This window comes from Tachysurus fulvidraco, chromosome 15, assembly GCF_022655615.1.
Source record: "Tachysurus fulvidraco isolate hzauxx_2018 chromosome 15, HZAU_PFXX_2.0, whole genome shotgun sequence".
Classification (NCBI taxonomy): Eukaryota; Metazoa; Chordata; class Actinopteri; order Siluriformes; family Bagridae; genus Tachysurus; species Tachysurus fulvidraco.
The window spans coordinates 12,236,348-12,248,613 of NC_062532.1; positions in this window are offsets into that span (position 1 = coordinate 12,236,348).

The window sequence follows — 12,266 nt, forward strand, 5'->3', positions numbered from 1 at the left end:
CGACCCAGTAACAGAAAGCTAACAGGAAGATTACTATAATGGGTTTATTACAAAATATTTGTTCATGGATGATGATCACAGGTATTGAAAAAAATATTTGGTCCCTTAAGTCAAGACCAAAACAAGCCTTGAGTAGCACAACTCCACTATAATCTGGGATTTCTTTATTACCGCTTACTACTGTAAAAATGTTTCATTTCATTATTTATAAAGGAATATTATAATATATTATACTTTACAGGGTGTCACAGCTGCTCATAGAAAGGGTTTCTTCATTTCTTCTATTTTCTTCTATTTTCAAACAATAACTAAGACATTGACACGTATGTGGATGTAAACAGTAACAATAAAGTTTTTAATGAAAAGTTTAGAGTATTAAAGCAAACAAGCCAAGTACTTTTTGAAGAAACCACTATTAAAATGTAATGTAATAACATATTAATTCAAAGGTCATGACAATAAAACAAACAAAATATTCAGGCTAGAGTTTCCAAAGTTTTTACTGGTTTGAATTTGGGATTTCTAAGATGCTAATGTTTTGGACTTAGTGATATTCCAGTGATTTTTTTATTTGCACTTTTTACAAATTACTTTTGAGATACTTTTATACATTCTGAACAACAGTTTTCACTGTTGACCAGTGTAGATTTTTTTTAACGATGGTCAAATATGAAGTACAGAAATCCCTTTTCTGTTCTTACAATTGACTTTTGTTTTCATCTTTTGTTTGAACCACATGGCCACGGCAGCCTGAGTTAGCTTTTAGCCAAATAAAAAAAAACAGGCCTCGAAATTTTCTACTTGACAAACACACGGTTTTACTTTAGAAATTTATAGAATTCAAAACGATTCTCCGCTCTCAGTCTGTGGCAACTTTATCCTCCAGCCTTTAATGACCTTCTGTAGGTAGTTGCTAATGCTAAGCTAAGTGGCTATGCTAAGTTATATAGCTATACACGGTGATTAAATGATCCATTTTTATCACGCTATAAAGAAATAAGTAGTTTTGCAAGTAGTTAAGGCGATGGACTAGAAATCCGTTGGGGTCTCTCAGTACAGGTTCGAATCCTGCTGAATATGACATGCTTTTTACACGTAACCACTAATTATCATGTGGGAATAACGTCCCCTTTAAAATGGAGATATACGCCGACATTATGTATAGCGGGTTAAAGGCATTTTATGCATTAAAGATTGTTGTGTTTTGAATGTTATTTCTCTCCTTCTCCGTCTCCCTCTCCGTCTCCCTCCTCTTCTCCTCTTCTCTCTCTCCTTCTCTCTCTATATATAGTGTAGTCATAACAATAAAACCATCTGCCTAACATTGTTTAGGTCCCCAATGTGCTGCCAAAAACAGCTTTGACCTATCAAGATGTAGACTCCTGAAAACCTCTGAGGGTATGTTGTGGTATCTGGCATCAATTTGTTAGCAGCAGATCATTCTCATTTGCACTGAAACGGTTCGCTCTCTGGTTCTAGACCCGATTTGTGGTCTGTTCTGGGTCTGGCAATATAGAGTTTATCGTGAACCAGCCACAAGTTTAAACAGACTCAAGAAATAAGCAAAAACCAGTCCAAAAACGATTATGGTGTGCCACAGTATTTGTGTGCATCTGTTTCTCATGTTTTTGAAAATGTATCTTAACTTATAATAAAATAAATTTTTATTTATTATAAGTAATAATTACTTTACTCAACACAACACAACTGCCATCGTCAAAGTCTACAATCAAGACGACACATAATGAGTTAGATCTTTGTTGTAGTACGCAGCTTTTGCAGCTAGTGAGTATTTTCATTATGTATGTAACCATCTGAGCAATGAACTAGAGGGAAAACATAATTTATCATTTATGATTAACACGTTGTCATTGCCCAATGGAAACACCACCAGCAGAAAGCACAGAAGTGTCAGTCACCTTTAAAGTGCTTTTGGTGATATACATCCAATTCCCTCATTCTGCTAAGCTGGTGGAGATGGCACGTATTTTTGAAAATCACTGGGAGTAACACAACGTGTTGGTGTGGTCCGTGGCAGCCACTTACCTGTTGAATATCCTGGTGACTATTTTAACAGAAGAGGACGGCATTCTCTAGTATTCCAAGCAGTAGTGGTTAGGAAATGACTCCTCTGGGATTTGTGTCTTGGCTATCCTTGGAGTAATATTGAGTCAGGCTTTACTCAGGAATCCTTAGGCAATCATCTTTCTGGGACATGTTTAAAGATGGCCACGTGTTTAGCCAACACAAAGTCAGCATCTCTGGCTGTTATGTTGGTGCAATTAAAAAGTGAAAGCAAGGTCAGGTGTGGAGATACATTTTGGGAGTGTAAAAAGGACAATGTAGGTGATTACAGAAAAGGAATAGAGCTGATTAAGAAGACGATTTGTGTGCTACACAAAATCTGGAAGGCGCTTAATGGCTACTGTTATAATGAGCATGCGTGAACATGCAGCCACCTGACCAGGCGTTACCTCAGCATGGCCAACGAACAGGAAGTGATGTGTGAACGGCATTGTTACAGTACTTCAGCGCACAGGAAGAGTGAAACTGTTGAATTGTTGTTACTATTGTTTCCTGTCCTGTTCTGGACACATGGAAACAAAACAAAAACACAAAACTCAGGCATCCCATTCAACCGAATAATACCAACAATCTACGTAAAATGTTATTTTATTATTTAAAGCTTTTAAATTGATAAATGTTTAAGAAACTGCAGTGTGGGAGCTCCAGTGAGTAATACTGTATGTTAATCCGACCCCAAAGTGCACGTTAGAGTGGAAGGCTGAAGAGCTCCAAAACACGTACAAAACACCGTGCCCAAGGCAACATGCAATGCTCTCAAATCCTCACTTACTAAATTGTGGGGCTTTCAGACCACCATTACGTAAATGTTTACACAATTAATGAAAAATTATTAATAAAACAAATAAAAGCCAGTAACAGTACAAAGAGGTTCAGACCATGTTAAAAAAGTCAGTTACAAAGGACTAACAGCAGAGACAATAGAAATGTTATATTAAAAATGAACATTATTCTTTAATCGGTTTTATTATTGCCCCTAAATGACCTTGCATGTCTATTAGTAAGTCTAGTCTCTGTCAGTGAGCTGTTACTATGGCATCAAAAATATATTAACAAAGCTATAATTTAAAAAGACAGCCTGAAGTCCAGTCAAAATGAATGAATTAATAAATCAACACTTTTCCCCACCAGTCAGAAAGGAGAATTCAGCAGTGCTGTGGTGTAAAACATTATGACAGCTTTAAATCAAATCAGATTTTATTTGTCACATACACATACATACAGAGTACGACATGCAGTGAAATGCTTTTTGCATCTGTCCAGTATTCAAACATAAGGAATGCAAATTGGGATAAAAAATATAACCAAAAGGAAGTAGATAAATAAAAGTAGTATAAACTATATAAAAAAACTATATAAAATATGAAAATATAAGTGAAAAATAATGTATATACATAAATATACATAAATGTGTATGGTTTTAATTATTGTCCTTAAAGTGTTCATGTGCAGTATGGTGTATATAAAGTGTACAAAGGGTACTGTGCTGTGCAACTCCAGAGTTAAAGTGTCCGTGCAAAAAAGGTAAAACCAGTACTAGATCCAGATCCTGGGTGTTTCGAATGGCCTGCGGGAAGAAGCTTCTCTTCATTCTCTCTGTCTTTGTTTTCAGGGAGCGGAAGCGTTTCCCTGAACACAACAAATAAAAGAGTCCACTGTTGGGATCGCTGAGATCCTTTACAATCTTCCTGGCTCTGGTCCGGCACCGCGTGCTGTAGATGTCCTGCAGGTCAGGGAGCTCAGTGTAGATGGTACGTTCAGCTGATCACACCACCCTTTGGAGACCTCGCCTGTCCTGCATGGTGCTTTTCCCAAACCAGGACGTGATGGTACCCGTCAGGATGCTCTCAATGGTGCAGGTGTCAAAAGTCTTTAGCACCTGAGATGGTAGTTTGAAGTTCCTTAAGCGTCTCAGATGGTACAGACGCTGCAGGGCTTTCTTCACCAGGGTGTTAATGTGACAGGACCTAGACAGGTCCTGTGTGATGTGAACACCCAGGTACCGGAAACTGTCCACTCTCTCTACTGGGGTCCCGTTGATGGTTAGAGGTTGGTATGACCGCTCCTGCTTTGTGCTGAAATCCACTATCCACTTTAGTCTTGCTGACGTTCAGGAGAAGATTGTTCTTCTGGCACCATCTCTCCAGGTTTTTAGTCTCCTGTAGGTAGGCCGTCTCGTCGTTGTTGGAGATCAGGCCCACCACAATCGTGTCGTCAGCAAACCTGATGATGGTGGTGGAGTTGGAAGTGGCCACACAGTCATATGTGTACAGTGAGTACAGCAGGGGGCTCAGAACACAACCCTGGGGAACTCCAGTGCTGAGGGTGAGGGTGGATGAGGTGTGTTTGCCCACCCTTACGGCTTAATAGTGACACCTAATTGTAGTAGCATGTCATGACTCTAGTAAAATTTTACACATTTAGAATGAATGCATACAGACAAAATCCATAACAAATCCGTAAACCAAAAAGGTAATACATGAATTCATTAAAATGCATAATGGGGAATTGACAAAAGGGCTGATGAGAAAACAATACATGAAAATATCCAGCAGGTGGCAGTATTACATCATTATATTATATTCCAAAACGCGGACAAAATCAGTACAGTACATCTAGACAATCTGTGGACTCTGTATGAAATAAAATAAAATAAAATAAAATAATTGTAATTTCAGGAGTGTAACAATATATCTGCATAATTCAAATTTAACTGAGTAAAAATAGTTACATCTTTAACATAAAAAAGGCAAAAAGGCAAAAACAAACAAACAAACAAACAAACAAACAAATAAACAAAAACAAACAAACAAATAAATAAATACAATTGTATATATAATTGTACACTTATATACTGTATATACTGTATAGTGATCTCAGTCTTGCATGTTTATATGATGGAGGAAGAGAGAGTATGCAGCTCACTGGAGCATGGAAAAAGATCACAAAAATAATACATGACTTTTGTGATTAGTTATGCATAAGATTAAAAATCTATTTTCGCCATGATACTAAACATGCAGAAAAAGATGATAAAAAAAGTCCACATTACACTTCACTGTGTGTCTGTGTGAAGATACAGATACATGAAGCTGAAGTACAAAGAGTTCCGTGTGTTTGCATTTTGGAGCACATTTACATGGGGTGCGGCTGAACTGTTACATCTGCCAGGTTTATCATCTTTTTTTATCTGATGACAGCATACAGGTTTGCATGGAAATTTCTAGTACCATTTGTATTGACCTGGTGTAACCCCAGATGTGTTATGTGCACACAACGGTACAGGTGTTATAGAAAACAAACAGTAAATATAGTCCTACCAAGAAGAGAATCTATTGCTTAAAAAATGTGGGTTATTCTTTGTAGCCGTGTGTTTTTCCTCTTACTAATGCATGCTAGGAATTTGGCTTTGAGTGATCACTCTGCTTAAAGACCTTAAATTCTAATAATAATGATACAGACAAAACCCTGTTAACATAACACACGTATAGACTGTCGGCAAAAGACACTGTTCTGAAAACTCTGTCAGAACACATACAATTTTCCCCCTGACGGCTATAAAGCACTGACAGTGGAGACTCTGTGTAAAAATACAAAATAAACATCTCACAGAAAAATCCTAGCATCTACTGTATCAGTCTGTGTGTAAAGTTGTTACTACAGAAATGAATATAAAGTCAATTCATGGAAACCTCTAATTCAAGCCAATTCATTGTATTTGAATAGCACTTTTAAACAAAATAAAATTCGAAAGCTTAATTTTAAAGATCCCTAATGAGCAAGCTGCAAGGTAAAACTCCCTGAGATGATATTAGGAAGAAACCTTGAGAGGAAACAGACTCAGAACAGAACCCATACTCATGTGATCCAGTAGATAGAATCAGATGCTTTCTCAGCTGTGGCCTGGGTTGGGGGGGGGGGGGGGGTGCCGACGACTGATGAGATAGTTTAGAAGCCTTTATTATCGCCACATATACTTACAGCACAGTGAAATTCTGTTCTTCACATACCCCAACTGAGGTGGTTGGGGTCAGAGTGCAGGGGCAGCTATGATACAGGGTCCCTGGAGCAGGGAGGATTGAGGGCCTTGTTCCAGGGCCCAACAGTGGCAGCCCAACAGTGGCAGCCTGGATGTGCTGGGCCTCGAATCCTCCAATCAACAACCCAGAGCCTTAACCAGTTGAGCCACCACTTAACCACCACTGCCCCAGTTTAATTTAGTTTAATTCCTGAGAACCAACTTAAGCCATTTGAGGTATGCACAAGCCAGGGCACTTTCAGTGACGATCCCAAACCAGGATTAAATAGGAGGTTTGAGTCAGGTAAAGCATCACATATGTGGATCAATAATCTGCTGTGGGGACCCCTACTGAGAACTGCTGAAAGAACATGATCATTAAGTTTAACCTGTGATTTAATATGTAGCCAGCACTACTACACTATCACAGCTGCTCTTATTCCAAACTGATAATAAACACTTTCTTTCTCTAGCCAGTCTGAAACAGAGAATCTAACTGCACTGTGTTATAACGTGGTGGTCTGGGTGCCTGGAATCAGTGATGATCCTGATGTCCTGTTCTGTAATAATAAGAGAAAGTTACACATGTTCAGCTTCAGATTGTTATGACTGCAGCAGATAACCATCTGCTCAGACATGTCAGTATCACGGATCAGACCGATGACTCATGATGTGTCACCTGTAAACGTCAGGGGGTTAACTGCAGGAGGTAGTCCTGCACACTGATGAACAGGATTCCAGATGCGAGTTTTCTGAGACAAGGTGCCGACGGTGGTAACGTATTGGACGGCAAATTACAGCAGACTGTGGAACGACCATCAGATGTTAAATGCCAAATTCAGTTTTAGATATTCAGTTATAGTATTAAATAATTTGTGTCATTTCTTTACCCATAAAAACAAATATATTACCACAAAATGGTATGATGTTATTTTTCACCACTGTATATACACTTATGCTTAGGTAGTATGTAATTTTTTTTTTTATGGAGTTTCTATTATGCCACTATACAATATATTAAAATGCCTAAATACAAAAAAAGACTTCAAGCATGCATCTTTTATTTGTCCGTTCTCAATAGAACTTTGAAATCTTTGAAAAACCCAGACCAAATCAATCATTCTTATACATCTTGAGCAACATTTTTATCTCATTTTATACAACTTAGTGTTAAGGGCCTTGCCCAGGGGCCCAGTATTGGTAGCTTGAATGACCTGGGAATCAAACTAAAAACCTTAAAAGGGGTTTTGAGTTTAAAAGACTAACACCAACGGCAACACCTTCACCACTAGTTTACCACATCCTCTTTTTATGATGCCAGTTTATGAAGTGGGTTAACAGTTCTCTTCAGGTTTCTATTATAACAGTGTGCATGTTCACTCATATACACCCCACCCCAAAATTACACAGAACAACACACTATTATCGCTTTGTAGATTTAAATGGAGAATCATCCAGTTTAATGCCAGTGAAATACGGTGTCCCTCAAGGGTCAGTTTTGGGACCAGATTTCTAATCAGGACAAGAATATATGATCATATTTTATCATCTCTACACTGGCTTTTGATTATAAACTTCTGCTACTTACGTACAAAGCTCTAAATGGTTTAGCTCCCAGTATCTAACCAGTCTAGTAAAAAGTGTTTATGTATTTAGCTTCTAAACTTTAGAATAGTCTTCCTGATTCACACACACGTTCCAAGTTTAAATGTAGATAAAAGACAGATCTCTTTACCCAGGCATACACATATTACTTCCTACAACTGTGTGCTCCAGTAGATACACATTATGATGTAGTTCTGGTTAATTTTATGAACAGCAGCTACGCTAATTCCTCTCTACTTTCTTCTCTTTTTCTACTCATCCCGAGGCAGCCGGTGATCGTGCCGTCTCCAGCAGTGTTCCCCTTCTTGAAGATTGCAAACATTCAAAGAGAAGTTGTAAACTCCATGGGGTCTCTGAGTACAACCTCCTACTAATCAATACTCAATTGTCAGACGAATATGACTGTAGAAAGTACATTATTCATAACAACACTGTCCAATGTTTATTCAAATTTATAATCACCCCCAAGTGTCACCCAAATGAGGATGAGGTTCCCCTCGAGTCTGGTCCCTCTCAAGGATTCTTTCTCTACGATCTAAGGGAGTTTTTCTTGTCAGAGACGCCTCGGTCACCTCAGGTTTGCTCACTGGGGATAAATACAAACACATTTAAACATAAATATAATTCTAATCTTAAACCTTTTGTATAAGTTAACGTTTTTGTACTTTTTGCAATATTCCTTATATTCTGTAAAGCTGCTTTGAGACGATGTCTGTTATTAAAAGCGCTATACAAACATTTTTTGTAAATGAATTGAAAATATGTGATAGATGCCAATTTAAAAACATGACCAGTGTCCCATATTAATCTAATACTATGATTAAACGTATGCAGGCTGGATCAAATCTTGCCTCTGTATTTTCATCCATATTAAGAACACAGACATTTCATATTAATTATTTATTTCAAACATAGAATCTATGCATTCAATAGTCATTTTATTAGTGACATCTTTACCCATGCTTTGTCATGCAATGATCCAATCAGCCAATCACGTGACAGCAATGCAATGTAATATAATAAAAAATCAGATTGTTGTTTCTCAGTGATTTTGACTCTGGGTCTTTTTACCTGGTATCAGATAAGCTGCTTCCACTATTTCAGAATCTGCTGATTTCCTAGTATTTTTTCTGACAAGGTTATACAGAATGGTGTAGGGGGAAAAACCAACAACAAATAACCCCAAAACGTATCTAGTGAGCAGGAGTTCTGCAAGTGGAAACAATTGAGAGAGACCAGCCTGATTCTAGAGGACAGATAAAGGCTATGACGACTCAAATAAGCACTCTTTACAACCGTAGAAGAAATGCGTCTCCGAACACATGAAACATTAGACCTTGAGGCAGAAGAGCAACAGCAGAAAACCACAATGGCTTTCACTCACGTCAGTTGAGAACAGGAAAGTGAGGCTACAGTAATACCTGATAGCAGGTAATGATTTTTTTCTATTAAAACCTGACAACCTGCGCTCCCCGGAAATGTGATCATCTTCTTGTTGCTACTACGCCACGGTTAAATTCTTGACCTGCATCTGCAACATTTTACACTTTTAACATAAGTATGTGTAGTGCTGCATGGACTCCAGAAGACCTCCAATGTCTGATGTGATCTTGCACCATGACGCTTGCTGCAGATCCTTAATGTTCTCCAAGGTGTGAGGTGATGTCGGATTTTTTGTCCAGATTTAGATCTGGGGAATTTGGAGGCCAAGTAAACACCTTGAACTCTTTTCCTATTCCTGATTAATTTTCACAGTGTGACAGGACACAATATCCTAAAAGAGATCACTGCCATAAGGGAACACTGTTACCATTAAAGGGTGCAACTGGTGTTGTTTCCATCATAGCCAGCATGTCATATCTTCCTTCTTCATCTTAACCATGAGTGCAATTTCCAACCGATTTATAACTTTACTAATATTAATTCAGTACAGATAAAGTTAATCAGGTTATCGTGATTTCATTGTTTTGTGTATAATAGTCAGTTAAACTCAATACAGTAATGATATAATTGTTTCTAATCTAAACATTTTAGATATACTTTCTTCAAGCTAAGAGCTTACAGTACATCGTAAATAAAACTCACAGAAACAAAAGGCACCAGTACATGATATGAGCAAGTCCCTAAGAAGTGACTGAACATCAGCAACATCTTTCTATTCTGAAAGATCAAAGAATTTTAACTGAAGCGTACTTCACGTATTTTGTTTTTTCTCTAAATGATTCACACACTGTGACTAAAACCTTTAAGCTTAAATTCAGTTTTACAGGGAAACTGGAAATAACATCAAATATAAGCTACATTCGACCATAAAACCACCAGAAGCTTGCAGGTGGTGTGGTTTAAACAGCCCGAGCTCCTATCAGCAGCAGCAGCAGCAGCACACATGGCAGGAGAACCAGAGATCTTACAGCTTTTGCATATTTTCAAACCACCACCTTACTCAGCAGAGCAGGCCACACTGGTAAAACAGTACTATTTTAAGACACAGCACACATCTGATACTTCACCGCTTTGAATAGAAAACCCTGTGAACTGCTCTGAATTATGATGTGAATTTAAATACTTTAGATAATTAGGCTTACATGAGTTGATCACTGCCATGAAAGTCTGTCAGGGGAAGGATGTAATCTTTAATTGAGTTTAGGAGTTAGTTATATAAAACACACACACACACACACACACACACACACACACACACACACACACACACACACACACACACACACACACACACACATTTCCTCTTTCAGTCAGTGTAGTGAAATTAAGGGAAGTTGAAAGCCAGCTATTCTATTTATGGTTCTCATTTTGCATTAGAATTTACAGTAAGAACAAAGCGATAAACGAACTAATCTGAGAAACTTCACTAACTGCCACAGTCTTCCACTCAAATTTTTTTTTTACTATGAATTTCCTTGTTACATAATTGCACTTTTTTTTTTTTTTTTTATCATATAGCACATATTTAAAGAAGGGAAATTGTTTTATAAGCTGGGGCCACCAAGATAAGGACGTGTTTCCTTACGAGACTGGTTCTTCCCAATGTTTCCTCCAAATGTCGTCTGAGTGAAAAACTTCTAAATGTAAAACTTGTAAACGTAATCTTAATTGCGTACAGGTATATTCCTGTAGCTGCTTGTCATTGTTTAAAGCTCTAAAATGAATCATTCAATTGTATTTTACATTTCAGCACAACCACATTAGGGTTTGAGTATAAGAAAAGGAAAGAAGGAAAAATCTCCCCGAATGAAAAAAAAAATGAACTAAATAACATGAATAATATGTTGTGAGTGATCTACAGGTGATCTTACTAACACATGGCACATGACAGAAGAATTAATCCCGGATGGGATTGCAGTCCATTCTTAAACACCATTTACACCTAGTTACAATTTCACACAGCAAATCCAATTAGCTGCACCTTTTTTTTTTTTTTTTTTTTTAAAAAGACGATGAGATGTACCCAGAGAACCTGAGAAACTCATGGAAATACAGGAAGCAGGGTCTGGTATATACAGTCATATTTAGCCAGGGTGGTGCAATCACTGGCCTTTTGATATAAGCTAGCTACAGTAACTGTATGTGTTGTTCTTTCGGCTGCTCCCTGTTCGGGGTCAAAACAGCAGATCATCTGGCCTGCGTATTTGATTTGGCATAGGTTTTATACCAGATGCCCTTCCTTACACAACTCTCCCGTTTTATCCTGGGTTAGTTCCATGCCTGGGAATCGAACCCAGGCCACAGCAAAGAGAGCTTGGGATCCTGCTGCTGGACCATCAGGGGATGGTAACTGTATGTCATCTGTATCACTCATGTTTCTAAAGCCCAAGTTATTACACAAATAAAATAAAAAAAGAGCAAAAGAAGAAACATTCAACCTTATTATTATTATTATTTTTAATCAAGTGTGCCAGAAATGCTAGTGCTGACTAAAAATCTGAAATATACAAAGAAATGATGATGGAGCAAAATTACAAAAATGTCAGAGAAAGGAATTTACTGAGGTACTTTATTCTACAACCGCATTTAATGACCAAATCCATGTGGACATCTGACCATCACACCCACAAAAGGGCCTTCCCCAAACCGTAGCACACGAGTGTATAGGATGTATCTATACACTGTGGCATTTCGGTTTCCTCCGCTGAACCCTAGGAGCCCAAACTTTTTTGTTCAGCTAGGAAGAACACGAGCGTTCTTATTGTACAACACCAAGCAGATCACAACATCCACTAGTTGAGCACAGTGAATTTTCCATACGTCAGATCTTTAACTAAATATCACTAATAATTTATATTGATAAAGAAAAATTATAATAACTACCATTTTTAATGAGATCTTTCCATCTGCTATTTCGTCCTTGATAAGAGAGATAACAGTTGTGGATTTGTGTTGTGATGTACACTATCAATGGTTTAAACCCAGGCACCCAGGACTCTGGAGCCGTGACATGTCGATACTTTAGATCAAAATAATTTCCTGCCTGCCTTCACAAGTTCTTTTGGTGGCTCAGCAGATGACTCACAGTGGCTGAGGACTGATCCTGACCTCAAAC